Source organism: Strix aluco, chromosome 28 (assembly GCF_031877795.1).
Source record: "Strix aluco isolate bStrAlu1 chromosome 28, bStrAlu1.hap1, whole genome shotgun sequence".
Lineage (NCBI taxonomy): Eukaryota > Metazoa > Chordata > Aves > Strigiformes > Strigidae > Strix > Strix aluco.
This window is the reverse complement of record NC_133958.1, coordinates 647,870-673,399: the sequence shown is the minus strand read 5'-3', so window position 1 is coordinate 673,399 and position 25,530 is coordinate 647,870.

The following is a 25,530-nucleotide window of genomic DNA, read 5'->3' as shown; positions in this document are numbered from 1 at the left end:
GTTTTCTGCACAAAAGCGATTCTTGCGAAGCAATGTGAACACTTCTGCTTCCCAGGCACAGAGAAGGTGCTAGCAGGGAAATCTCTGCCTGCCTTTCCCCAGTGCTCTGCAAGCTCTCCAGGACAACATAGAATCTGGGGCTCTGTGCTTTCTTTCGTTCTGAACAAGTGTTACTGTTTTCTGCACAAAAGCGATTCTGCGAAGCAATGTGAACAGGCACAGAGAAGGTGCTATCAGGGAATTCTCTGCCTGCCTTTCCCCAGTGCTCTGCAAGCTCTCCAGGACAACAGAAAATCTGGGGCTCTGTGCTTTCTTTCGTTCTGAACAAGTGTTACTGTTTTCTGCACAAAAGCGATTCTTGCGAAGCAATGTGAACACTTCTGCTTCCCAGGCACAGAGAAGGTGCTAGCAGGGAATTCTCTGCCTGCCTTTCCCCAGTGCTCTGCAAGCTCTCCAGGACAACAGCAAATCTGGGGCTCTGTGCTTTCTTTCGTTCTGAACAAGTGTTAGTGTTTTCTGCACAAAAGCGATTCTGCGAAGCAATGTGAACAGGCACAGAGAAGGTGCTAGCAAGGAATTCTCTGCCTGCCTTTCCCCAGTGCTCTGCAAGCTCTCCAGGACAACATAAAATCTGGGGCTCTGTGCTTTCTTTCCTTCTGAACAAGTGTTACTGTTTTCTGCACAAAAGCGATTCTGCGAAGCAATGTGAACACTTCTGCTTCCCAGGCACAGAGAAGGTGCTAGCAAGGAATTCTCTGCCTGCCTTTCCCCAGTGCTCTGCAAGCTCTCCAGGACAACATAAAATCTGGGGCTCTGTGCTTTCTTTCCTTCTGAACAAGTGTTACTGTTTTCTGCACAAAAGCGATTCTTGCGAAGCAATGTGAACACTTCTGCTTCCCAGGCACAGAGAAGGTGCTAGCAGGGAATTCTCTGCCTGCCTTTCCCCAGTGCTCTGCAAGCTCTCCAGGACAACAGCAAATCTGGGGCTCTGTGCTTTCTTTCGTTCTGAACAAGTGTTAGTGTTTTCTGCACAAAAGCGATTCTGCGAAGCAATGTGAACAGGCACAGAGAAGGTGCTAGCAGGGAATTCTCTGCCTGCCTTTCCCCAGTGCTCTGCAAGCTCTCCAGCACAACAGCAAATCTGGGGCTCTGTGCTTTCTTTCGTTCTGAACAAGTGTTAGTGTTTTCTGCACAAAAGCGATTCTGCGAAGCAATGTGAACACTTCTGCTTCCCAGGCACAGAGAAGGTGCTAGCAGGGAATTCTCTGCCTGCCTTTCCCCAGTGCTCTGCAAGCTCTCCAGGACAACATAAAATCTGGGGCTCTGTGCTTTCTTTCATTCTGAACAAGTGTTACTGTTTTCTGCACAAGAGCGATTCTTGCGAAGCAATGTGAACACTTCTGCTTCCCAGGCACAGAGAAGGTGCTATCAGGGAATTCTCTGCCTGCCTTTCCCCAGTGCTCTGCAAGCTCTCCAGGACAACATAGAATCTGGGGCTCTGTGCTTTCTTTCGTTCTGAACAAGTGTTAGTGTTTTCTGCACAAAAGCGATTCTGCGAAGCAATGTGAACAGGCACAGAGAAGGTGCTAGCAGGGAATTCTCTGCCTGCCTTTCCCCAGTGCTCTGCAAGCTCTCCAGGACAACATAAAATCTGGGGCTCTGTGCTTTCTTTCGTTCTGAACAAGTGTTAGTGTTTTCTGCACAAAAGCGATTCTGCGAAGCAATGTGAACAGGCACAGAGAAGGTGCTAGCAGGGAATTCTCTGCCTGCCTTTCCCCAGTGCTCTGCAAGCTCTCCAGGACAAAATAAAATCTGGGGCTCTGTGCTTTCTTTCGTTCTGAACAAGTGTTACTGTTTTCTGCACAAAAGCGATTCTGCGAAGCAATGTGAACAGGCACAGAGAAGGTGCTAGCAGGGAATTCTCTGCCTGCCTTTCCCCAGTGCTCTGCAAGCTCTCCAGGACAACACAGAATCTGGGGCTCTGTGCTTTCTTTCCTTCTGAACAAGTGTTACTGTTTTCTGCACAAAAGCGATTCTGCGAAGCAATGTGAACACTTCTGCTTCCCAGGCACAGAGAAGGTGCTAGCAGTGAATTCTCTGCCTGCCTTTCCCCAGTACTCTGCAAGCTCTCCAGGACAACAGCAAATCTGGGGCTCTGTGCTTTCTTTCCTTCTGAACAAGTGTTACTGATTTCTGCACAAAAGCGATTCTGCGAAGCAATGTGAACACTTCTGCTTCCCAGGCACAGAGAAGGTGCTAGCAGGGAATTCTCTGCCTGCCTTTCCCCAGTGCTCTGCAAGCTCTCCAGGACAACACAGAATCTGGGCCTCTGTGCTTTCTTTCGTTCTGAACAAGTGTTACTGTTTTCTGCACAAAAGCGATTCTGCGAAGCAATGTGAACAGGCACAGAGAAGGTGCTAGCAGGGAATTCTCTGCCTGCCTTTCCCCAGTGCTCTGCAAGCTCTCCAGGACAACAGCAAATCTGGGGCTCTGTGCTTTCTTTCGTTCTGAACAAGTGTTAGTGTTTTCTGCACAAAAGCGATTCTGCGAAGCAATGTGAACAGGCACAGAGAAGGTGCTAGCAGGGAATTCTCTGCTTGCCTTTCCCCAGTGCTCTGCAAGCTCTCCAAGACAACAGCAAATCTGGGGCTCTGTGCTTTCTTTCCTTCTGAACAAGTGTTAGTGTTTTCTGCACAAAAGCGATTCTTGCGAAGCAATGTGAACACTTCTGCTTCCCAGGCACAGAGAAGGTGCTAGCAAGGAATTCTCTGCCTGCCTTTCCCCAGTGCTCTGCAAGCTCTCCAGGACAACATAAAATCTGGGGCTCTGTGCTTTCTTTCCTTCTGAACAAGTGTTACTGTTTTCTGCACAAAAGCGATTCTGCGAAGCAATGTGAACAGGCACAGAGAAGGTGCTAGCAGGGAATTCTCTGCCTGCCTTTCCCCAGTGCTCTGCAAGCTCTCCAGGACAACATAAAATCTGGGGCTCTGTGCTTTCTTTCCTTCTGAACAAGTGTTACTGTTTTCTGCACAAAAGCGATTCTTGCGAAGCAATGTGAACACTTCTGCTTCCCAGGCACAGAGAAGGTGCTAGCAAGGAATTCTCTGCCTGCCTTTCCCCAGTGCTCTGCAAGCTCTCCAGGACAACATAAAATCTGGGGCTCTGTGCTTTCTTTCCTTCTGAACAAGTGTTACTGTTTTCTGCACAAAAGCGATTCCGCGAAGCAATGTGAACACTTCTGCTTCCCAGGCACAGAGAAGTTGCTAGCAGGGAATTCTCTGCCTGCCTTTCCCCAGTGCTCTGCAAGCTCTCCAGGACAACATAAAATCTGGGGCTCTGTGCTTTCTTTCGTTCTGAACAAGTGTTACTGTTTTCTGCACAAAAGCGATTCTGCGAAGCAATGTGAACAGGCACAGAGAAGGTGCTAGCAGGGAATTCTCTGCCTGCCTTTCCCCAGTGCTCTGCAAGCTCTCCAGGACAACAGCAAATCTGGGGCTCTGTGCTTTCTTTCCTTCTGAACAACTGTTACTGTTTTCTGCACAAAAGCGATTCTTGCGAAGCAATGTGAACACTTCTGCTTCCCAGGCACAGAGAAGGTGCTAGCAGGGAATTCTCTGCCTGCCTTTCCCCAGTGCTCTGCAAGCTCTCCAAGGCAACATAGAATCTGGTGCTCTGTGCTTTCTTTCGTTCTGAACAAGTGTTACTGTTTTCTGCACAAAAGCGATTCTGCGAAGCAATGTGAACACTTCTGCTTCCCAGGCACAGAGAAGGTGCTAGCAGGGAATTCTCTGCCTGCCTTTCCCCAGTGCTCTGCAAGCTCTCCAGGACAACATAGAATCTGGGCCTCTGTGCTTTCTTTCGTTCTGAACAAGTGTTAGTGTTTTCTGCACAAAAGTGATTCTGCGAAGCAATGTGAACACTTCTGCTTCCCAGGCACAGAGAAGGTGCTATCAGGGAATTCTCTGCCTGCCTTTCCCCAGTGCTCTGCAAGCTCTCCAGGACAACATAAAATCTGGGGCTCTGTGCTTTCTTTCCTTCTGAACAAGTGTTACTGTTTTCTGCACAAAAGCGATTCCGCGAAGCAATGTGAACATTTCTGCTTCCCAGGCATAGAGAAGGTGCTATCAGGGAATTCTCTGCCTGCCTTTCCCCAGTGCTCTGCAAGCTCTCCAGGACAACAGCAAATCTGGGGCTCTGTGCTTTCTTTCGTTCTGAACAAGTGTTAGTGTTTTCTGCACAAAAGCGATTCTGCGAAGCAATGTGAACACTTCTGCTTCCCAGGCACAGAGAAGGTGCTAGCAGGGAATTCTCTGCCTGCCTTTCCCCAGTGCTCTGCAAGCTCTCCAGGACAACAGCAAATCTGGGGCTCTGTGCTTTCTTTTGTTCTGAACAACTGTTACTGTTTTCAGCACAAAAGCGATTCTGCGAAGCAATGTGAACACTTCTGCTTCCCAGGCACAGAGAAGGTGCTAGCAGGGAATTCTCTGCCTGCCTTTCCCCAGTGCTCTGCAAGCTCTCCAGGACAACATAGAATCTGGGCCTCTGTGCTTTCTTTCGTTCTGAACAAGTGTTAGTGTTTTCTGCACAAAAGCGATTCTGCGAAGCAATGTGAACAGGCACAGAGAAGGTGCTAGCAGGGAATTCTCTGCCTGCCTTTCCCCAGTGCTCTGCAAGCTCTCCAGCACAACAGCAAATCTGGGGCTCTGTGCTTTCTTTCGTTCTGAACAAGTGTTAGTGTTTTCTGCACAAAAGCGATTCTGCGAAGCAATGTGAACAGGCACAGAGAAGGTGCTAGCAGGGAATTCTCTGCTTGCCTTTCCCCAGTGCTCTGCAAGCTCTCCAGGACAACATAAAATCTGGGGCTCTGTGCTTTCTTTCGTTCTGAACAAGTGTTACTGTTTTCTGCACAAAAGCGATTCTGCGAAGCAATGTGAAGAGGCACAGAGAAGGTGCTAGCAGGGAATTCTCTGCCTGCCTTTCCCCAGTACTCTGCAAGCTCTCCAGGACAACAGCAAATCTGGGGCTCTGTGCTTTCTTTCCTTCTGAACAAGTGTTACTGATTTCTGCACAAAAGCGATTCTGCGAAGCAATGTGAACACTTCTGCTTCCCAGGCACAGAGAAGGTGCTAGCAGGGAATTCTCTGCCTGCCTTTCCCCAGTGCTCTGCAAGCTCTCCAGGACAACATAGAATCTGGGGCTCTGTGCTTTCTTTCCTTCTGAACAAGTGTTAGTGTTTTCTGCACAAAAGCGATTCTGCGAAGCAATGTGAACAGGCACAGAGAAGGTGCTATCAGGGAATTCTCTGCTTGCCTTTCCCCAGTGCTCTGCAAGCTCTCCAGGACAACATAAAATCTGGGGCTATGTGCTTTCTTTTCTTCTGAACAAGTGTTAGTGTTTTCTGCACAAAAGCGATTCTTGCGAAGCAATGTGAACACTTCTGCTTCCCAGGCACAGAGAAGGTGCTAGCAGGGAAATCTCTGCCTGCCTTTCCCCAGTGCTCTGCAAGCTCTCCAGGACAACATAGAATCTGGGGCTCTGTGCTTTCTTTCGTTCTGAACAAGTGTTACTGTTTTCTGCACAAAAGCGATTCTGCGAAGCAATGTGAACAGGCACAGAGAAGGTGCTATCAGGGAATTCTCTGCCTGCCTTTCCCCAGTGCTCTGCAAGCTCTCCAGGACAACAGAAAATCTGGGGCTCTGTGCTTTCTTTCGTTCTGAACAAGTGTTACTGTTTTCTGCACAAAAGCGATTCTTGCGAAGCAATGTGAACACTTCTGCTTCCCAGGCACAGAGAAGGTGCTAGCAGGGAATTCTCTGCCTGCCTTTCCCCAGTGCTCTGCAAGCTCTCCAGGACAACAGCAAATCTGGGGCTCTGTGCTTTCTTTCGTTCTGAACAAGTGTTAGTGTTTTCTGCACAAAAGCGATTCTGCGAAGCAATGTGAACAGGCACAGAGAAGGTGCTAGCAAGGAATTCTCTGCCTGCCTTTCCCCAGTGCTCTGCAAGCTCTCCAGGACAACATAAAATCTGGGGCTCTGTGCTTTCTTTCGTTCTGAACAAGTGTTACTGTTTTCTGCACAAAAGCGATTCTGCGAAGCAATGTGAACACTTCTGCTTCCCAGGCACAGAGAAGGTGCTAGCAAGGAATTCTCTGCCTGCCTTTCCCCAGTGCTCTGCAAGCTCTCCAGGACAACATAAAATCTGGGGCTCTGTGCTTTCTTTCCTTCTGAACAAGTGTTACTGTTTTCTGCACAAAAGCGATTCTTGCGAAGCAATGTGAACACTTCTGCTTCCCAGGCACAGAGAAGGTGCTAGCAGGGAATTCTCTGCCTGCCTTTCCCCAGTGCTCTGCAAGCTCTCCAGGACAACACAGAATCTGGGCCTCTGTGCTTTCTTTCGTTCTGAACAAGTGTTACTGTTTTCTGCACAAAAGCGATTCTGCGAAGCAATGTGAACAGGCACAGAGAAGGTGCTAGCAGGGAATTCTCTGCCTGCCTTTCCCCAGTGCTCTGCAAGCTCTCCAGCACAACAGCAAATCTGGGGCTCTGTGCTTTCTTTCGTTCTGAACAAGTGTTAGTGTTTTCTGCACAAAAGCGATTCTGCGAAGCAATGTGAACACTTCTGCTTCCCAGGCACAGAGAAGGTGCTAGCAGGGAATTCTCTGCCTGCCTTTCCCCAGTGCTCTGCAAGCTCTCCAGGACAACATAAAATCTGGGGCTCTGTGCTTTCTTTCATTCTGAACAAGTGTTACTGTTTTCTGCACAAGAGCGATTCTTGCGAAGCAATGTGAACACTTCTGCTTCCCAGGCACAGAGAAGGTGCTATCAGGGAATTCTCTGCCTGCCTTTCCCCAGTGCTCTGCAAGCTCTCCAGGACAACATAGAATCTGGGGCTCTGTGCTTTCTTTCGTTCTGAACAAGTGTTAGTGTTTTCTGCACAAAAGCGATTCTGCGAAGCAATGTGAACAGGCACAGAGAAGGTGCTAGCAGGGAATTCTCTGCCTGCCTTTCCCCAGTGCTCTGCAAGCTCTCCAGGACAAAATAAAATCTGGGGCTCTGTGCTTTCTTTCGTTCTGAACATGTGTTACTGTTTTCTGCACAAAAGCGATTCTGCGAAGCAATGTGAACAGGCACAGAGAAGGTGCTAGCAGGGAATTCTCTGCCTGCCTTTCCCCAGTGCTCTGCAAGCTCTCCAGGACAACAGCAAATCTGGGGCTCTGTGCTTTCTTTCCTTCTGAACAAGTGTTACTGTTTTCTGCACAAAAGCGATTCTGCGAAGCAATGTGAACACTTCTGCTTCCCAGGCACAGAGAAGGTGCTAGCAGGGAATTCTCTGCCTGCCTTTCCCCAGTACTCTGCAAGCTCTCCAGGACAACAGCAAATCTGGGGCTCTGTGCTTTCTTTCCTTCTGAACAAGTGTTACTGTTTTCTGCACAAAAGCGATTCTGCGAAGCAATGTGAACAGGCACAGAGAAGGTGCTATCAGGGAATTCTCTGCTTGCCTTTCCCCAGTGCTCTGCAAGCTCTCCAGGACAACATAAAATCTGGGGCTATGTGCTTTCTTTTCTTCTGAACAAGTGTTAGTGTTTTCTGCACAAAAGCGATTCTTGCGAAGCAATGTGAACACTTCTGCTTCCCAGGCACAGAGAAGGTGCTAGCAGGGAAATCTCTGCCTGCCTTTCCCCAGTGCTCTGCAAGCTCTCCAGGACAACATAGAATCTGGGGCTCTGTGCTTTCTTTCGTTCTGAACAAGTGTTACTGTTTTCTGCACAAAAGCGATTCTGCGAAGCAATGTGAACAGGCACAGAGAAGGTGCTATCAGGGAATTCTCTGCCTGCCTTTCCCCAGTGCTCTGCAAGCTCTCCAGGACAACATAAAATCTGGGGCTCTGTGCTTTCTTTCGTTCTGAACAAGTGTTACTGTTTTCTGCACAAAAGCGATTCTTGCGAAGCAATGTGAACACTTCTGCTTCCCAGGCACAGAGAAGGTGCTAGCAGGGAATTCTCTGCCTGCCTTTCCCCAGTGCTCTGCAAGCTCTCCAGGACAACAGCAAATCTGGGGCTCTGTGCTTTCTTTCGTTCTGAACAAGTGTTAGTGTTTTCTGCACAAAAGCGATTCTGCGAAGCAATGTGAACAGGCACAGAGAAGGTGCTAGCAAGGAATTCTCTGCCTGCCTTTCCCCAGTGCTCTGCAAGCTCTCCAGGACAACATAAAATCTGGGGCTCTGTGCTTTCTTTCCTTCTGAACAAGTGTTACTGTTTTCTGCACAAAAGCGATTCTGCGAAGCAATGTGAACACTTCTGCTTCCCAGGCACAGAGAAGGTGCTAGCAAGGAATTCTCTGCCTGCCTTTCCCCAGTGCTCTGCAAGCTCTCCAGGACAACATAAAATCTGGGGCTCTGTGCTTTCTTTCCTTCTGAACAAGTGTTACTGTTTTCTGCACAAAAGCGATTCTTGCGAAGCAATGTGAACACTTCTGCTTCCCAGGCACAGAGAAGGTGCTAGCAGGGAATTCTCTGCCTGCCTTTCCCCAGTGCTCTGCAAGCTCTCCAGGACAACATAGAATCTGGGGCTCTGTGCTTTCTTTCGTTCTGAACAAGTGTTAGTGTTTTCTGCACAAAAGCGATTCTGCGAAGCAATGTGAACAGGCACAGAGAAGGTGCTAGCAGGGAATTCTCTGCCTGCCTTTCCCCAGTGCTCTGCAAGCTCTCCAGCACAACAGCAAATCTGGGGCTCTGTGCTTTCTTTCGTTCTGAACAAGTGTTAGTGTTTTCTGCACAAAAGCGATTCTGCGAAGCAATGTGAACACTTCTGCTTCCCAGGCACAGAGAAGGTGCTAGCAGGGAATTCTCTGCCTGCCTTTCCCCAGTGCTCTGCAAGCTCTCCAGGACAACATAAAATCTGGGGCTCTGTGCTTTCTTTCATTCTGAACAAGTGTTACTGTTTTCTGCACAAGAGCGATTCTTGCGAAGCAATGTGAACACTTCTGCTTCCCAGGCACAGAGAAGGTGCTATCAGGGAATTCTCTGCCTGCCTTTCCCCAGTGCTCTGCAAGCTCTCCAGGACAACATAGAATCTGGGGCTCTGTGCTTTCTTTCGTTCTGAACAAGTGTTAGTGTTTTCTGCACAAAAGCGATTCTGCGAAGCAATGTGAACAGGCACAGAGAAGTTTCTAGCAGGGAATTCTCTGCCTGCCTTTCCCCAGTGCTCTGCAAGCTCTCCAGGACAACATAAAATCTGGGGCTCTGTGCTTTCTTTCGTTCTGAACAAGTGTTAGTGTTTTCTGCACAAAAGCGATTCTGCGAAGCAATGTGAACAGGCACAGAGAAGGTGCTAGCAGGGAATTCTCTGCCTGCCTTTCCCCAGTGCTCTGCAAGCTCTCCAGGACAAAATAAAATCTGGGGCTCTGTGCTTTCTTTCGTTCTGAACAAGTGTTACTGTTTTCTGCACAAAAGCGATTCTGCGAAGCAATGTGAACAGGCACAGAGAAGGTGCTAGCAGGGAATTCTCTGCCTGCCTTTCCCCAGTGCTCTGCAAGCTCTCCAGGACAACACAGAATCTGGGGCTCTGTGCTTTCTTTCCTTCTGAACAAGTGTTACTGTTTTCTGCACAAAAGCGATTCTGCGAAGCAATGTGAACACTTCTGCTTCCCAGGCACAGAGAAGGTGCTAGCAGGGAATTCTCTGCCTGCCTTTCCCCAGTACTCTGCAAGATCTCCAGGACAACAGCAAATCTGGGGCTCTGTGCTTTCTTTCCTTCTGAACAAGTGTTACTGATTTCTGCACAAAAGCGATTCTGCGAAGCAATGTGAACACTTCTGCTTCCCAGGCACAGAGAAGGTGCTAGCAGGGAATTCTCTGCCTGCCTTTCCCCAGTGCTCTGCAAGCTCTCCAGGACAACACAGAATCTGGGCCTCTGTGCTTTCTTTCGTTCTGAACAAGTGTTACTGTTTTCTGCACAAAAGCGATTCTGCGAAGCAATGTGAACAGGCACAGAGAAGGTGCTAGCAGGGAATTCTCTGCCTGCCTTTCCCCAGTGCTCTGCAAGCTCTCCAGGACAACAGCAAATCTGGGGCTCTGTGCTTTCTTTCGTTCTGAACAAGTGTTAGTGTTTTCTGCACAAAAGCGATTCTGCGAAGCAATGTGAACAGGCACAGAGAAGGTGCTAGCAGGGAATTCTCTGCTTGCCTTTCCCCAGTGCTCTGCAAGCTCTCCAAGACAACAGCAAATCTGGGGCTCTGTGCTTTCTTTCCTTCTGAACAAGTGTTAGTGTTTTCTGCACAAAAGCGATTCTTGCGAAGCAATGTGAACACTTCTGCTTCCCAGGCACAGAGAAGGTGCTAGCAAGGAATTCTCTGCCTGCCTTTCCCCAGTGCTCTGCAAGCTCTCCAGGACAACATAAAATCTGGGGCTCTGTGCTTTCTTTCCTTCTGAACAAGTGTTACTGTTTTCTGCACAAAAGCGATTCTGCGAAGCAATGTGAACAGGCACAGAGAAGGTGCTAGCAGGGAATTCTCTGCCTGCCTTTCCCCAGTGCTCTGCAAGCTCTCCAGGACAACATAAAATCTGGGGCTCTGTGCTTTCTTTCCTTCTGAACAAGTGTTACTGTTTTCTGCACAAAAGCGATTCTTGCGAAGCAATGTGAACACTTCTGCTTCCCAGGCACAGAGAAGGTGCTAGCAAGGAATTCTCTGCCTGCCTTTCCCCAGTGCTCTGCAAGCTCTCCAGGACAACATAAAATCTGGGGCTCTGTGCTTTCTTTCCTTCTGAACAAGTGTTACTGTTTTCTGCACAAAAGCGATTCCGCGAAGCAATGTGAACACTTCTGCTTCCCAGGCACAGAGAAGTTGCTAGCAGGGAATTCTCTGCCTGCCTTTCCCCAGTGCTCTGCAAGCTCTCCAGGACAACATAAAATCTGGGGCTCTGTGCTTTCTTTCCTTCTGAACAAGTGTTACTGTTTTCTGCACAAAAGCGATTCTGCGAAGCAATGTGAACAGGCACAGAGAAGGTGCTAGCAGGGAATTCTCTGCCTGCCTTTCCCCAGTGCTCTGCAAGCTCTCCAGGACAACAGCAAATCTGGGGCTCTGTGCTTTCTTTCCTTCTGAACAACTGTTACTGTTTTCTGCACAAAAGCGATTCTTGCGAAGCAATGTGAACACTTCTGCTTCCCAGGCACAGAGAAGGTGCTAGCAGGGAATTCTCTGCCTGCCTTTCCCCAGTGCTCTGCAAGCTCTCCAAGGCAACATAGAATCTGGTGCTCTGTGCTTTCTTTCGTTCTGAACAAGTGTTACTGTTTTCTGCACAAAAGCGATTCTGCGAAGCAATGTGAACACTTCTGCTTCCCAGGCACAGAGAAGGTGCTAGCAGGGAATTCTCTGCCTGCCTTTCCCCAGTGCTCTGCAAGCTCTCCAGGACAACATAGAATCTGGGCCTCTGTGCTTTCTTTCGTTCTGAACAAGTGTTAGTGTTTTCTGCACAAAAGTGATTCTGCGAAGCAATGTGAACACTTCTGCTTCCCAGGCACAGAGAAGGTGCTATCAGGGAATTCTCTGCCTGCCTTTCCCCAGTGCTCTGCAAGCTCTCCAGGACAACATAAAATCTGGGGCTCTGTGCTTTCTTTCCTTCTGAACAAGTGTTACTGTTTTCTGCACAAAAGCGATTCCGCGAAGCAATGTGAACATTTCTGCTTCCCAGGCATAGAGAAGGTGCTATCAGGGAATTCTCTGCCTGCCTTTCCCCAGTGCTCTGCAAGCTCTCCAGGACAACAGCAAATCTGGGGCTCTGTGCTTTCTTTCGTTCTGAACAAGTGTTAGTGTTTTCTGCACAAAAGCGATTCTGCGAAGCAATGTGAACACTTCTGCTTCCCAGGCACAGAGAAGGTGCTAGCAGGGAATTCTCTGCCTGCCTTTCCCCAGTGCTCTGCAAGCTCTCCAGGACAACAGCAAATCTGGGGCTCTGTGCTTTCTTTTGTTCTGAACAACTGTTACTGTTTTCAGCACAAAAGCGATTCTGCGAAGCAATGTGAACACTTCTGCTTCCCAGGCACAGAGAAGGTGCTAGCAGGGAATTCTCTGCCTGCCTTTCCCCAGTGCTCTGCAAGCTCTCCAGGACAACATAGAATCTGGGCCTCTGTGCTTTCTTTCGTTCTGAACAAGTGTTAGTGTTTTCTGCACAAAAGCGATTCTGCGAAGCAATGTGAACAGGCACAGAGAAGGTGCTAGCAGGGAATTCTCTGCCTGCCTTTCCCCAGTGCTCTGCAAGCTCTCCAGCACAACAGCAAATCTGGGGCTCTGTGCTTTCTTTCGTTCTGAACAAGTGTTAGTGTTTTCTGCACAAAAGCGATTCTGCGAAGCAATGTGAACAGGCACAGAGAAGGTGCTAGCAGGGAATTCTCTGCTTGCCTTTCCCCAGTGCTCTGCAAGCTCTCCAGGACAACATAAAATCTGGGGCTCTGTGCTTTCTTTCGTTCTGAACAAGTGTTACTGTTTTCTGCACAAAAGCGATTCTGCGAAGCAATGTGAAGAGGCACAGAGAAGGTGCTAGCAGGGAATTCTCTGCCTGCCTTTCCCCAGTACTCTGCAAGCTCTCCAGGACAACAGCAAATCTGGGGCTCTGTGCTTTCTTTCCTTCTGAACAAGTGTTACTGATTTCTGCACAAAAGCGATTCTGCGAAGCAATGTGAACACTTCTGCTTCCCAGGCACAGAGAAGGTGCTAGCAGGGAATTCTCTGCCTGCCTTTCCCCAGTGCTCTGCAAGCTCTCCAGGACAACATAGAATCTGGGGCTCTGTGCTTTCTTTCCTTCTGAACAAGTGTTAGTGTTTTCTGCACAAAAGCGATTCTGCGAAGCAATGTGAACACTTCTGCTTCCCAGGCACAGAGAAGGTGCTAGCAGGGAATTCTCTGCCTGCCTTTCCCCAGTGCTCTGCAAGATCTCCAGGACAACATAAAATCTGGGGCTCTGTGCTTTCTTCTGTTCTGAACAACTGTTACTGTTTTCTGCACAAAAGCGATTCTGCGAAGCAATGTGAACACTTCTGCTTCCCAGGCACAGAGAAGGTGCTAGCAGGGAATTCTCTGCCTGCCTTTCCCCAGTGCTCTGCAAGCTCTCCAGGACAACACAGAATCTGGGCCTCTGTGCTTTCTTTCGTTCTGAACAAGTGTTACTGTTTTCTGCACAAAAGCGATTCTGCGAAGCAATGTGAACAGGCACAGAGAAGGTGCTAGCAGGGAATTCTCTGCCTGCCTTTCCCCAGTGCTCTGCAAGCTCTCCAGGACAACAGCAAATCTGGGGCTCTGTGCTTTCTTTCGTTCTGAACAAGTGTTAGTGTTTTCTGCACAAAAGCGATTCTGCGAAGCAATGTGAACAGGCACAGAGAAGGTGCTAGCAGGGAATTCTCTGCTTGCCTTTCCCCAGTGCTCTGCAAGCTCTCCAAGACAACATAAAATCTGGGGCTCTGTGCTTTCTTTCCTTCTGAACAAGTGTTAGTGTTTTCTGCACAAAAGCGATTCTTGCGAAGCAATGTGAACACTTCTGCTTCCCAGGCACAGAGAAGGTGCTAGCAGGGAATTCTCTGCCTGCCTTTCCCCAGTGCTCTGCAAGCTCTCCAGGACAACATAGAATCTGGGGCTCTGTGCTTTCTTTCGTTCTGAACAAGTGTTAATGTTTTCTGCACAAAAGCGATTCTGCGAAGCAATGTGAACAGGCACAGAGAAGGTGCTAGCAGGGAATTCTCTGCCTGCCTTTCCCCAGTGCTCTGCAAGCTCTCCAGGACAACATAAAATCTGGGGCTCTGTGCTTTCTTTCCTTCTGAACAACTGTTACTGTTTTCTGCACAAAAGCGATTCTTGCGAAGCAATGTGAACACTTCTGCTTCCCAGGCACAGAGAAGGTGCTAGCAGGGAATTCTCTGCCTGCCTTTCCCCAGTGCTCTGCAAGCTCTCCAGGACAACATAAAATCTGGGGCTCTGTGCTTTCTTTCCTTCTGAACAAGTGTTACTGTTTTCTGCACAAAAGCGATTCCGCGAAGCAATGTGAACACTTCTGCTTCCCAGGCACAGAGAAGTTGCTAGCAGGGAATTCTCTGCCTGCCTTTCCCCAGTGCTCTGCAAGCTCTCCAGGACAACATAAAATCTGGGGCTCTGTGCTTTCTTTCCTTCGGAACAACTGTTACTGTTTTCTGCACAAAAGCGATTCTGCGAAGCAATGTGAACAGGCACAGAGAAGGTGCTATCAGGGAATTCTCTGCCTGCCTTTCCCCAGTGCTCTGCAAGCTCTCCAGGACAACATAAAATCTGGGGCTCTGTGCTTTCTTTCCTTCTGAACAACTGTTACTGTTTTCTGCACAAAAGCGATTCTTGCGAAGCAATGTGAACACTTCTGCTTCCCAGGCACAGAGAAGGTGCTATCAGGGAATTCTCTGCCTGCCTTTCCCCAGTGCTCTGCAAGCTCTCCAAGGCAACATAGAATCTGGTGCTCTGTGCTTTCTTTCGTTCTGAACAAGTGTTAGTGTTTTCTGCACAAAAGCGATTCTGCGAAGCAATGTGAACACTTCTGCTTCCCAGGCACAGAGAAGGTGCTAGCAGGGAATTCTCTGCCTGCCTTTCCCCAGTGCTCTGCAAGCTCTCCAGGACAACAGCAAATCTGGGGCTCTGTGCTTTCTTTTGTTCTGAACAAGTGTTACTGTTTTCTGCACAAAAGCGATTCTGCGAAGCAATGTGAACACTTCTGCTTCCCAGGCACAGAGAAGGTGCTATCAGGGAATTCTCTGCCTGCCTTTCCCCAGTGCTCTGCAAGCTCTCCAGGACAACATAAAATCTGGGGCTCTGTGCTTTCTTTCCTTCTGAACAAGTGTTACTGTTTTCTGCACAAAAGCGATTCCGCGAAGCAATGTGAACAGGCACAGAGAAGGTGCTAGCAGGGAATTCTCTGCCTGCCTTTCCCCAGTGCTCTGCAAGCTCTCCAGGACAACATAAAATCTGGGGCTCTGTGCTTTCTTTCCTTCTGAACAACTGTTACTGTTTTCTGCACAAAAGCGATTCTGCGAAGCAATGTGAACACTTCTGCTTCCCAGGCACAGAGAAGGTGCTAGCAGGGTATTCTCTGCCTGCCTTTCCGCAGTGCTCTGCAAGCTCTCCAGGACAACATAGAATCTGGGGCTCTGTGCTTTCTTTTGTTCTGAACAAGTGTTACTGTTTTCTGCACAAAAGCGATTCTGCGAAGCAATGTGAACACTTCTGCTTCCCAGGCACAGAGAAGGTGCTAGCAGGGAATTCTCTGCCTGCCTTTCCCCAGTGCTCTGCAAGCTCTCCAGGACAACAGCAAATCTGGGGCTCTGTGCTTTCTTTTGTTCTGAACAACTGTTACTGTTTTCTGCACAAAAGCGATTCTGCGAAGCAATGTGAACACTTCTGCTTCCCAGGCACAGAGAAGGTGCTAGCAGGGAATTCTCTGCCTGCCTTTCCCCAGTGCTCTGCAAGCTCTCCAGGACAACATAGAATCTGGGGCTCTGTGCTTTCTTTCGTTCTGAACAAGTGTTAGTGTTTTCTGCACAAAAGCGATTCTGCGAAGCAATGTGAACAGGCACAGAGAAGGTGCTAGCAGGGAATTCTCTGCCTGCCTTTCCCCAGTGCTCTGCAAGCTCTCCAGCACAACAGCAAATCTGGGGCTCTGTGCTTTCTTTCGTTCTGAACAAGTGTTACTGTTTTCTGCACAAAAGCGATTCTGCGAAGCAATGTGAACAGGCACAGAGAAGGTGCTAGCAGGGAATTCTCTGCTTGCCTTTCCCCAGTGCTCTGCAAGCTCTCCAAGACAACATAAAATCTGGGGCTCTGTGCTTTCTTTCCTTCTGAACAACTGTTACTGTTTTCTGCACAAAAGCGATTCTTGCGAAGCAATGTGAACACTTCTGCTTCCCAGGCACAGAGAAGGTGCTAGCAAGGAATTCTCTGCCTGCCTTTCCCCAGTGCTCTGCAAGCTCTCCAGGACAACATAAAATCTGGGGCACTGTGCTTTCTTTCCTTCTGAACAAGTGTTACTGTTTTCTGCACAAAAGCGATTCTGCGAAGCAATGTGAACAGGCACAGAGAAGGTGCTATCAGGGAATTCTCTGCCTGCCTTTCCCCAGTGCTCTGCAAGATCTCCAGGACAACATAAAATCTGGGGCTCTGTGCTTTCTTTCCTTCTGAACAAGTGTTACTTTTTTCTGCACAAAAGCGATTCTGCGAAGCAATGTGAACACTTCTGCTTCCCAGGCACAGAGAAGGTGCTACCAAGGAATTCTCTGCCTGCCTTTCCCCAGTGCTCTGCAAGCTCTCCAGGACAACATAAAATCTGGGGCTCTGTGCTTTCTTTCCTTCTGAACAAGTGTTACTGTTTTCTGCACAAAAGCGATTCTTGCGAAGCAATGTGAACACTTCTGCTTCCCAGGCACAGAGAAGGTGCTAGCAGGGAATTCTCTGCCTGCCTTTCCCCAGTGCTCTGCAAGCTCTCCAGGACAACATAAAATCTGGTGCTCTGTGCTTTCTTTCCTTCTGAACAAGTGTTACTGTTTTCTGCACAAAAGCGATTCTGCGAAGCAATGTGAACAGGCACAGAGAAGGTGCTAGCAGGGAATTCTCTGCCTGCCTTTCCCCAGTGCTCTGCAAGCTCTCCAGGACAACAGCAAATCTGGGGCTCTGTGCTTTCTTTCGTTCTGAACAAGTGTTAGTGTTTTCTGCACAAAAGCGATTCTGCGAAGCAATGTGAACAGGCACAGAGAAGGTGCTAGCAGGGAATTCTCTGCTTGCCTTTCCCCAGTGCTCTGCAAGCTCTCCAAGACAACATAAAATCTGGGGCTCTGTGCTTTCTTTCCTTCTGAACAAGTGTTAGTGTTTTCTGCACAAAAGCGATTCTTGCGAAGCAATGTGAACACTTCTGCTTCCCAGGCACAGAGAAGGTGCTAGCAGGGAATTCTCTGCCTGCCTTTCCCCAGTGCTCTGCAAGCTCTCCAGGACAACAGCAAATCTGGGGCTCTGTGCTTTCTTTTGTTCTGATCAAGTGTTACTGTTTTCTGCACAAAAGCGATTCTGCGAAGCAATGTGAACACTTCTGCTTCCCAGGCACAGAGAAGGTGCTAGCAGGGAATTCTCTGCCTGCCTTTCCCCAGTGCTCTGCAAGCTCTCCAGGACAACATAGAATCTGGGGCTCTGTGCTTTCTTTCCTTCTGAACAAGTGTTACTGTTTTCTGCACAAAAGCGATTCCGCGAAGCAATGTGAACAGGCACAGAGAAGGTGCTAGCAGGGAATTCTCTGCCTGCCTTTCCCCAGTGCTCTGCAAGCTCTCCAGGACAACATAAAATCTGGGGCTCTGTGCTTTCTTTCCTTCTGAACAACTGTTACTGTTTTCTGCACAAAAGCGATTCTGCGAAGCAATGTGAACACTTCTGCTTCCCAGGCACAGAGAAGGTGCTAGCAGGGTATTCTCTGCCTGCCTTTCCGCAGTGCTCTGCAAGCTCTCCAGGACAACATAGAATCTGGGGCTCTGTGCTTTCTTTTGTTCTGAACAAGTGTTACTGTTTTCTGCACAAAAGCGATTCTGCGAAGCAATGTGAACACTTCTGCTTCCCAGGCACAGAGAAGGTGCTAGCAGGGAATTCTCTGCCTGCCTTTCCCCAGTGCTCTGCAAGCTCTCCAGGACAACAGCAAATCTGGGGCTCTGTGCTTTCTTTTGTTCTGAACAACTGTTACTGTTTTCTGCACAAAAGCGATTCTGCGAAGCAATGTGAACACTTCTGCTTCCCAGGCACAGAGAAGGTGCTAGCAGGGAATTCTCTGCCTGCCTTTCCCCAGTGCTCTGCAAGCTCTCCAGGACAACATAGAATCTGGGCCTCTGTGCTTTCTTTCGTTCTGAACAAGTGTTAGTGTTTTCTGCACAAAAGCGATTCTGCGAAGCAATGTGAACAGGCACAGAGAAGGTGCTAGCAGGGAATTCTCTGCCTGCCTTTCCCCAGTGCTCTGCAAGCTCTCCAGCACAACAGCAAATCTGGGGCTCTGTGCTTTCTTTCGTTCTGAACAAGTGTTAGTGTTTTCTGCACAAAAGCGATTCTGCGAAGCAATGTGAACAGGCACAGAGAAGGTGCTAGCAGGGAATTCTCTGCTTGCCTTTCCCCAGTGCTCTGCAAGCTCTCCAAGACAACATAAAATCTGGGGCTCTGTGCTTTCTTTCCTTCTGAACAACTGTTACTGTTTTCTGCACAAAAGCGATTCTTGCGAAGCAATGTGAACACTTCTGCTTCCCAGGCACAGAGAAGGTGCTACCAAGGAATTCTCTGCCTGCCTTTCCCCAGTGCTCTGCAAGCTCTCCAGGACAACATAAAATCTGGGGCACTGTGCTTTCTTTCCTTCTGAACAAGTGTTACTGTTTTCTGCACAAAAGCGATTCTGCGAAGCAATGTGAACACTTCTGCTTCCCAGGCACAGAGAAGTTGCTAGCAGGGAATTCTCTGCCTGCCTTTCCCCAGTGCTCTGCAAGCTCTCCAGGACAACATAAAATCTGGGGCTCTGTGCTTTCTTTCCTTCTGAACAAGTGTTACTGTTTTCTGCACAAAAGCGATTCTGCGAAGCAATGTGAACAGGCACAGAGAAGGTGCTATCAGGGAATTCTCTGCCTGCCTTTCCCCAGTGCTCTGCAAGATCTCCAGGACAACATAAAATCTGGGGCTCTGTGCTTTCTTTCCTTCTGAACAAGTGTTACTGTTTTCTGCACAAAAGCGATTCTGCGAAGCAATGTGAACACTTCTGCTTCCCAGGCACAGAGAAGGTGCTACCAAGGAATTCTCTGCCTGCCTTTCCCCAGTGCTCTGCAAGCTCTCCAGGACAACATAAAATCTGGGGCTCTGTGCTTTCTTTCCTTCTGAACAAGTGTTACTGTTTTCTGCACAAAAGCGATTCTTGCGAAGCAATGTGAACACTTCTGCTTCCCAGGCACAGAGAAGGTGCTAGCAGGGAATTCTCTGCCTGCCTTTCCCCAGTGCTCTGCAAGCTCTCCAGGACAACATAAAATCTGGGGCTCTGTGCTTTCTTTCCTTCTGAACAAGTGTTACTGTTTTCTGCACAAAAGCGATTCTTGCGAAGCAATGTGAACACTTCTGCTTCCCAGGCACAGAGAAGGTGCTATCAGGGAATTCTCTGCCTGCCTTTCCCCAGTGCTCTGCAAGCTCTCCAAGGCAACATAGAATCTGGTGCTCTGTGCTTTCTTTCGTTCTGAACAAGTGTTAGTGTTTTCTGCACAAAAGCGATTCTGCGAAGCAATGTGAACACTTCTGCTTCCCAGGCACAGAGAAGGTGCTAGCAGGGAATTCTCTGCCTGCCTTTCCCCAGTGCTCTGCAAGCTCTCCAGGACAACAGCAAATCTGGGGCTCTGTGCTTTCTTTTCTTCTGAACAAGTGTTACTGTTTTCTGCACAAAAGCGATTCTGCGAAGCAATGTGAACACTTCTGCTTCCCAGGCACAGAGAAGGTGCTAGCAGGGAATTCTCTGCCTGCCTTTCCCCAGTGCTCTGCAAGCTCTCCAGGACAACATAGAATCTGGGGCTCTGTGCTTTCTTTCGTTCTGAACAAGTGTTAGTGTTTTCTGCACAAAAGCGATTCTGCGAAGCAATGTGAACAGGCACAGAGAAGGTGCTAGCAGGGAATTCTCTGCCTGCCTTTCCCCAGTGCTCTGCAAGCTCTCCAGGACAACATAGAATCTGGGGCTCTGTGCTTTCTTTCGTTCTGAACAAGTGTTACTGTTTTCTGCACAAAAGCGATTCTGCGAAGCAATGTGAACACTTCTGCTTCCCAGGCACAGAGAAGGTGCTAGCAGGGAATTCTCTGCCTGCCTTTCCCCAGTGCTCTGCAAGCTCTCGAGGACAACATAAAATCTGGGGCTCTGTGCTTTCTTTCCTTCTGAACAAGTGTTACTGTTTTCTACACAAAAGCGATTCTGCGAAGCAATGTGAACAGGCACAGAGAAGGTGCTAGCAGGGAATTCTCTGCCTGCCTTTCCCCAGTGCTCTGCAAGCTCTCCAGGACAACATAAAATCTGGGGCTCTGTGCTTTCTTTCCTTCTGAACAAGTGTTACTGTTTTCTGCACAAAAGCGATTCTGCGAAGCAATGTGAACACTTCTGCTTCCCAGGCACAGAGAAGGTGCTAGCAAGGAATTCTCTGCCTGCCTTTCCCCAGTGCTCTGCAAGCTCTCCAGGACAACATAAAATCTGGGGCTCTGTGCTTTCTTTCCTTCTGAACAAGTGTTAGTGTTTTCTGCACAAGAGCGATTCTTGCGAAGCAATGTGAACACTTCTGCTTCCCAGGCACAGAGAAGGTGCTAGCAGGGAATTCTCTGCCTGCCTTTCCCCAGTGCTCTGCAAGCTCTCCAGGACAACAGCAAATCTGGGGCTCTGTGCTTTCTTTCGTTCTGAACAAGTGTTACTGTTATCTGCACAAAAGCGATTGTGCGAAGCAATGTGAACAGGCACAGAGAAGGTGCTAGCAGGGAATTCTCTGCCTGCCTTTCCCCAGTGCTCTGCAAGCTCTCCAGGACAACATAAAATCTGGGGCTCTGTGCTTTCTTTCCTTCTGAACAAGTGTTAGTGTTTTCGGCACAAAAGCGATTCTTGCGAAGCAATGTGAACACTTCTGCTTCCCAGGCACAGAGAAGGTGCTATCAGGGAATTCTCTGCCTGCCTTTCCCCAGTGCTCTGCAAGCTCTCCAGGACAACAGCAAATCTGGGGCTCTGTGCTTTCTTTCCTTCTGAACAAGTGTTAGTGTTTTCTGCACAAAAGCGATTCTGCGAAGCAATGTGAACACTTCTGCTTCCCAGGCATAGAGAAGGTGCTAGCAGGGAATTCTCTGCCTGCCTTTCCCCAGTGCTCTGCAAGCTCTCCAGGACAACATAAAATCTGGGGCTCTGTGCTTTCTTTCCTTCTGAACAAGTGTTACTGTTTTCTGCACAAAAGCGATTCTGCGAAGCAATGTGAACATTTCTGCTTCCCAGGCATAGAGAAGGTGCTAGCAGGGAATTCTCTGCCTGCCTTTCCCCAGTGCTCTGCAAGCTCTCCTGGACAACATAGAATCTGGGGCTCTGTGCTTTCTTTCGTTCTGAACAAGTGTTAGTGTTTTCTGCACTAAAGCGATTCTGCGAAGCAATGTGAACAGGCACAGAGAAGGTGCTAGCAGGGAATTCTCTGCCTGCCTTTCCCCAGTGCTCTGCAAGCTCTCCAGGACAACATAGAATCTGGGGCTCTGTGCTTTCTTTCGTTCTGAACAAGTGTTAGTGTTTTCTGCACAAAAGCGATTCTGCGAAGCAATGTGAACACTTCTGCTTCCCAGGCACAGATAAGGTGCTAGCCGGGAATTCTCTGCCTGCCTTTCCCCAGTGCTCTGCAAGCTCTCCAGGACAACATAGAATCTGGGGCTCTGTGCTTTCTTTCGTTCTGAACAAGTGTTACTGTTTTCTGCACAAAAGCGATTCTGCGAAGCAATGTGAACACTTCTGCTTCCCAGGCACAGAGAAGGTGCTAGCAGGGAATTCTCTGCCTGCCTTTCCCCAGTGCTCTGCAAGCTCTCCAGGACAACAGCAAATCTGGGGCTCTGTGCTTTCTTTCGTTCTGAACAAGTGTTAGTGTTTTCTGCACAAAAGCGATTCTGCGAAGCAATGTGAACACCTCTGCTTCCCAGGCACAGAGAAGGTGCTAGCAGGGTATTCTCTGCCTGCCTTTCCGCAGTGCTCTGCAAGCTCTCCAGGACAACATAGAATCTGGGGCTCTGTGCTTTCTTTCGTTCTGAACAAGTGTTAGTGTTTTCTGCACAAAAGCGATTCTGCGAAGCAATGTGAACACCTCTGCTTCCCAGGCACAGAGAAGGTGCTAGCAGGGTATTCTCTGCCTGCCTTTCCCCAGTGCTCTGCAAGCTCTCCAGGACAACATAAAATCTGGGGCTCTGTGCTTTCTTTCGTTCTGAACAAGTGTTACTGTTTTCTGCACAAAAGCGATTCTGCGAAGCAATGTGAACACTTCTGCTTCCCAGGCACAGAGAAGGTGCTAGCAGGGAATTCTCTGCCTGCCTTTCCCCAGTGCTCTGCAAGCTCTCCAGGACAACATAGAATCTGGGGCTCTGTGCTTTCTTTCGTTCTGAACAAGTGTTACTGTTTTCTGCACAAAAGCGATTCTGCGAAGCAATGTGAACAGGCACAGAGAAGGTGCTATCAGGGAATTCTCTGCCTGCATTTCCCCAGTGCTCTGCAAGCTCTCCAGGACAACATAAAATCTGGGGCTCTGTGCTTTCTTTCCTTCTGAACAAGTGTTACTGTTTTCTGCACAAAAGCGATTCCGCGAAGCAATGTGAACACTTCTGCTTCCCAGGCACAGAGAAGGTGCTAGCAAGGAATTCTCTGCCTGCCTTTCCCCAGTGCTCTGCAAGCTCTCCAGGACAACATAAAATCTGGGGCTCTGTGCTTTCTTTCGTTCTGAACAAGTGTTACTGTTATCTGCACAAAAGCGATTGTGCGAAGCAATGTGAACAGGCACAGAGAAGGTGCTAGCAGGGAATTCTCTGCCTGCCTTTCCCCAGTGCTCTGCAAGCTCTCCAGGACAACATAAAATCTGGGGCTCTGTGCTTTCTTTCGTTCTGAACAAGTGTTAGTGTTTTCTGCACAAAAGCGATTCTGCGAAGCAATGTGAACACTTCTGCTTCCCAGGCACAGATAAGGTGCTAGCCGGGAATTCTCTGCCTGCCTTTCCCCAGTGCTCTGCAAGCTCTCCAGGACAACATAGAATCTGGGGCTCTGTGCTTTCTTTCGTTCTGAACAAGTGTTACTGTTTTCTGCACAAAAGCGATTCTGCGAAGCAATGTGAACACTTCTGCTTCCCAGGCACAGAGAAGGTGCTAGCAGGGAATTCTCTGCCTGCCTTTCCCCAGTGCTCTGCAAGCTCTCCAGGACAACATAAAATCTGGGGCTCTGTGCTTTCTTTCGTTCTGAACAAGTGTTAGTGTTTTCTGCACAAAAGCGATTCTTGCGAAGCAATGTGAACACTTCTGCTTCCCAGGCACAGAGAAGGTGCTAGCAAGGAATTCTCTGCCTGCCTTTCCCCAGTGCTCTGCAAGCTCTCCAGGACAACATAAAATCTGGGGCTCTGTGCTTTCTTTCCTTCTGAACAAGTGTTAGTGTTTTCTGCACAAAAGCGATTCTGCGAAGCAATGTGAACACTTCTGCTTCCCAGGCACAGAGAAGTTGCTAGCAGGGAATTCTCTGCCTGCCTTTCCCCAGTGCTCTGCAAGCTCTCCAGGACAACATAAAATCTGGGGCTCTGTGCTTTCTTTCCTTCTGAACAAGTGTTACTGTTTTCTGCACAAAAGCGATTCTGCGAAGCAATGTGAACAGGCACAGAGAAGGTGCTATCAGGGAATTCTCTGCCTGCCTTTCCCCAGTGCTCTGCAAGCTCTCCAGGACAACATAAAATCTGGGGCTCTGTGCTTTCTTTCCTTCTGAACAACTGTTACTGTTTTCTGCACAAAAGCGATTCTTGCGAAGCAATGTGAACACTTCTGCTTCCCAGGCACAGAGAAGGTGCTAGCAGGGAATTCTCTGCCTGCCTTTCCCCAGTGCTCTGCAAGCTCTCCAAGGCAACATAGAATCTGGTGCTCTGTGCTTTCTTTCGTTCTGAACAAGTGTTAGTGTTTTCTGCACAAAAGCGATTCTGCGAAGCAATGTGAACACTTCTGCTTCCCAGGCACAGAGAAGGTGCTAGCAGGGAATTCTCTGCCTGCCTTTCCCCAGTGCTCTGCAAGCTCTCCAGGACAACAGCAAATCTGGGGCTCTGTGCTTTCTTTCGTTCTGAACAAGTGTTACTGTTTTCTGCACAAAAGCGATTCTGCGAAGCAATGTGAACACTTCTGCTTCCCAGGCACAGAGAAGGTGCTAGCAGGGAATTCTCTGCCTGCCTTTCCCCAGTGCTCTGCAAGATCTCCAGGACAACATAGAATCTGGGGCTCTGTGCTTTCTTTCGTTCTGAACAAGTGTTAGTGTTTTCTGCACAAAAGCGATTCTGCGAAGCAATGTGAACACTTCTGCTTCCCAGGCACAGAGAAGGTGCTAGCAGGGTATTCTCTGCCTGCCTTTCCGCAGTGCTCTGCAAGCTCTCCAGGACAACATAGAATCTGGGGCTCTGTGCTTTCTTTCGTTCTGAACAAGTGTTAGTGTTTTCTGCACAAAAGCGATTCTGCGAAGCAATGTGAACACTTCTGCTTCCCAGGCACAGAGAAGGTGCTAGCAGGGAATTCTCTGCCTGCCTTTCCCCAGTGCTCTGCAAGCTCTCCAGGACAACATAAAATCTGGGGCTCTGTGCTTTCTTTCGTTCTGAACAAGTGTTACTGTTTTCTGCACAAAAGCGATTCTGCGAAGCAATGTGAACACTTCTGCTTCCCAGGCACAGAGAAGGTGCTAGCAGGGAATTCTCTGCCTGCCTTTCCCCAGTGCTCTGCAAGCTCTCCAGGACAACAGCAAATCTGGGGCTCTGTGCTTTCTTTCGTTCTGAACAAGTGTTACTGTTTTCTGCACAAAAGCGATTCTGCGAAGCAATGTGAACAGGCACAGAGAAGGTGCTATCAGGGAATTCTCTGCCTGCCTTTCCCCAGTGCTCTGCAAGCTCTCCAGGACAACATAAAATCTGGGGCTCTGTGCTTTCTTTCCTTCTGAACAAGTGTTACTGTTTTCTGCACAAAAGCGATTCCGCGAAGCAATGTGAACACTTCTGCTTCCCAGGCACAGAGAAGGTGCTAGCAAGGAATTCTCTGCCTGCCTTTCCCCAGTGCTCTGCAAGCTCTCCAGGACAACATAAAATCTGGGGCTCTGTGCTTTCTTTCGTTCTGAACAAGTGTTACTGTTATCTGCACAAAAGCGATTGTGCGAAGCAATGTGAACAGGCACAGAGAAGGTGCTAGCAGGGAATTCTCTGCCTGCCTTTCCCCAGTGCTCTGCAAGCTCTCCAGGACAACATAAAATCTGGGGCTCTGTGCTTTCTTTCCTTCTGAACAAGTGTTAGTGTTTTCTGCACAAAAGCGATTCTGCGAAGCAATGTGAACACTTCTGCTTCCCAGGCACAGATAAGGTGCTAGCCGGGAATTCTCTGCCTGCCTTTCCCCAGTGCTCTGCAAGCTCTCCAGGACAACATAGAATCTGGGGCTCTGTGCTTTCTTTCGTTCTGAACAAGTGTTACTGTTTTCTGCACAAAAGCGATTCTGCGAAGCAATGTGAACACTTCTGCTTCCCAGGCACAGAGAAGGTGCTAGCAGGGAATTCTCTGCCTGCCTTTCCCCAGTGCTCTGCAAGCTCTCCAGGACAACATAAAATCTGGGGCTCTGTGCTTTCTTTCGTTCTGAACAAGTGTTAGTGTTTTCTGCACAAAAGCGATTCTTGCGAAGCAATGTGAACACTTCTGCTTCCCAGGCACAGAGAAGGTGCTAGCAAGGAATTCTCTGCCTGCCTTTCCCCAGTGCTCTGCAAGCTCTCCAGGACAAC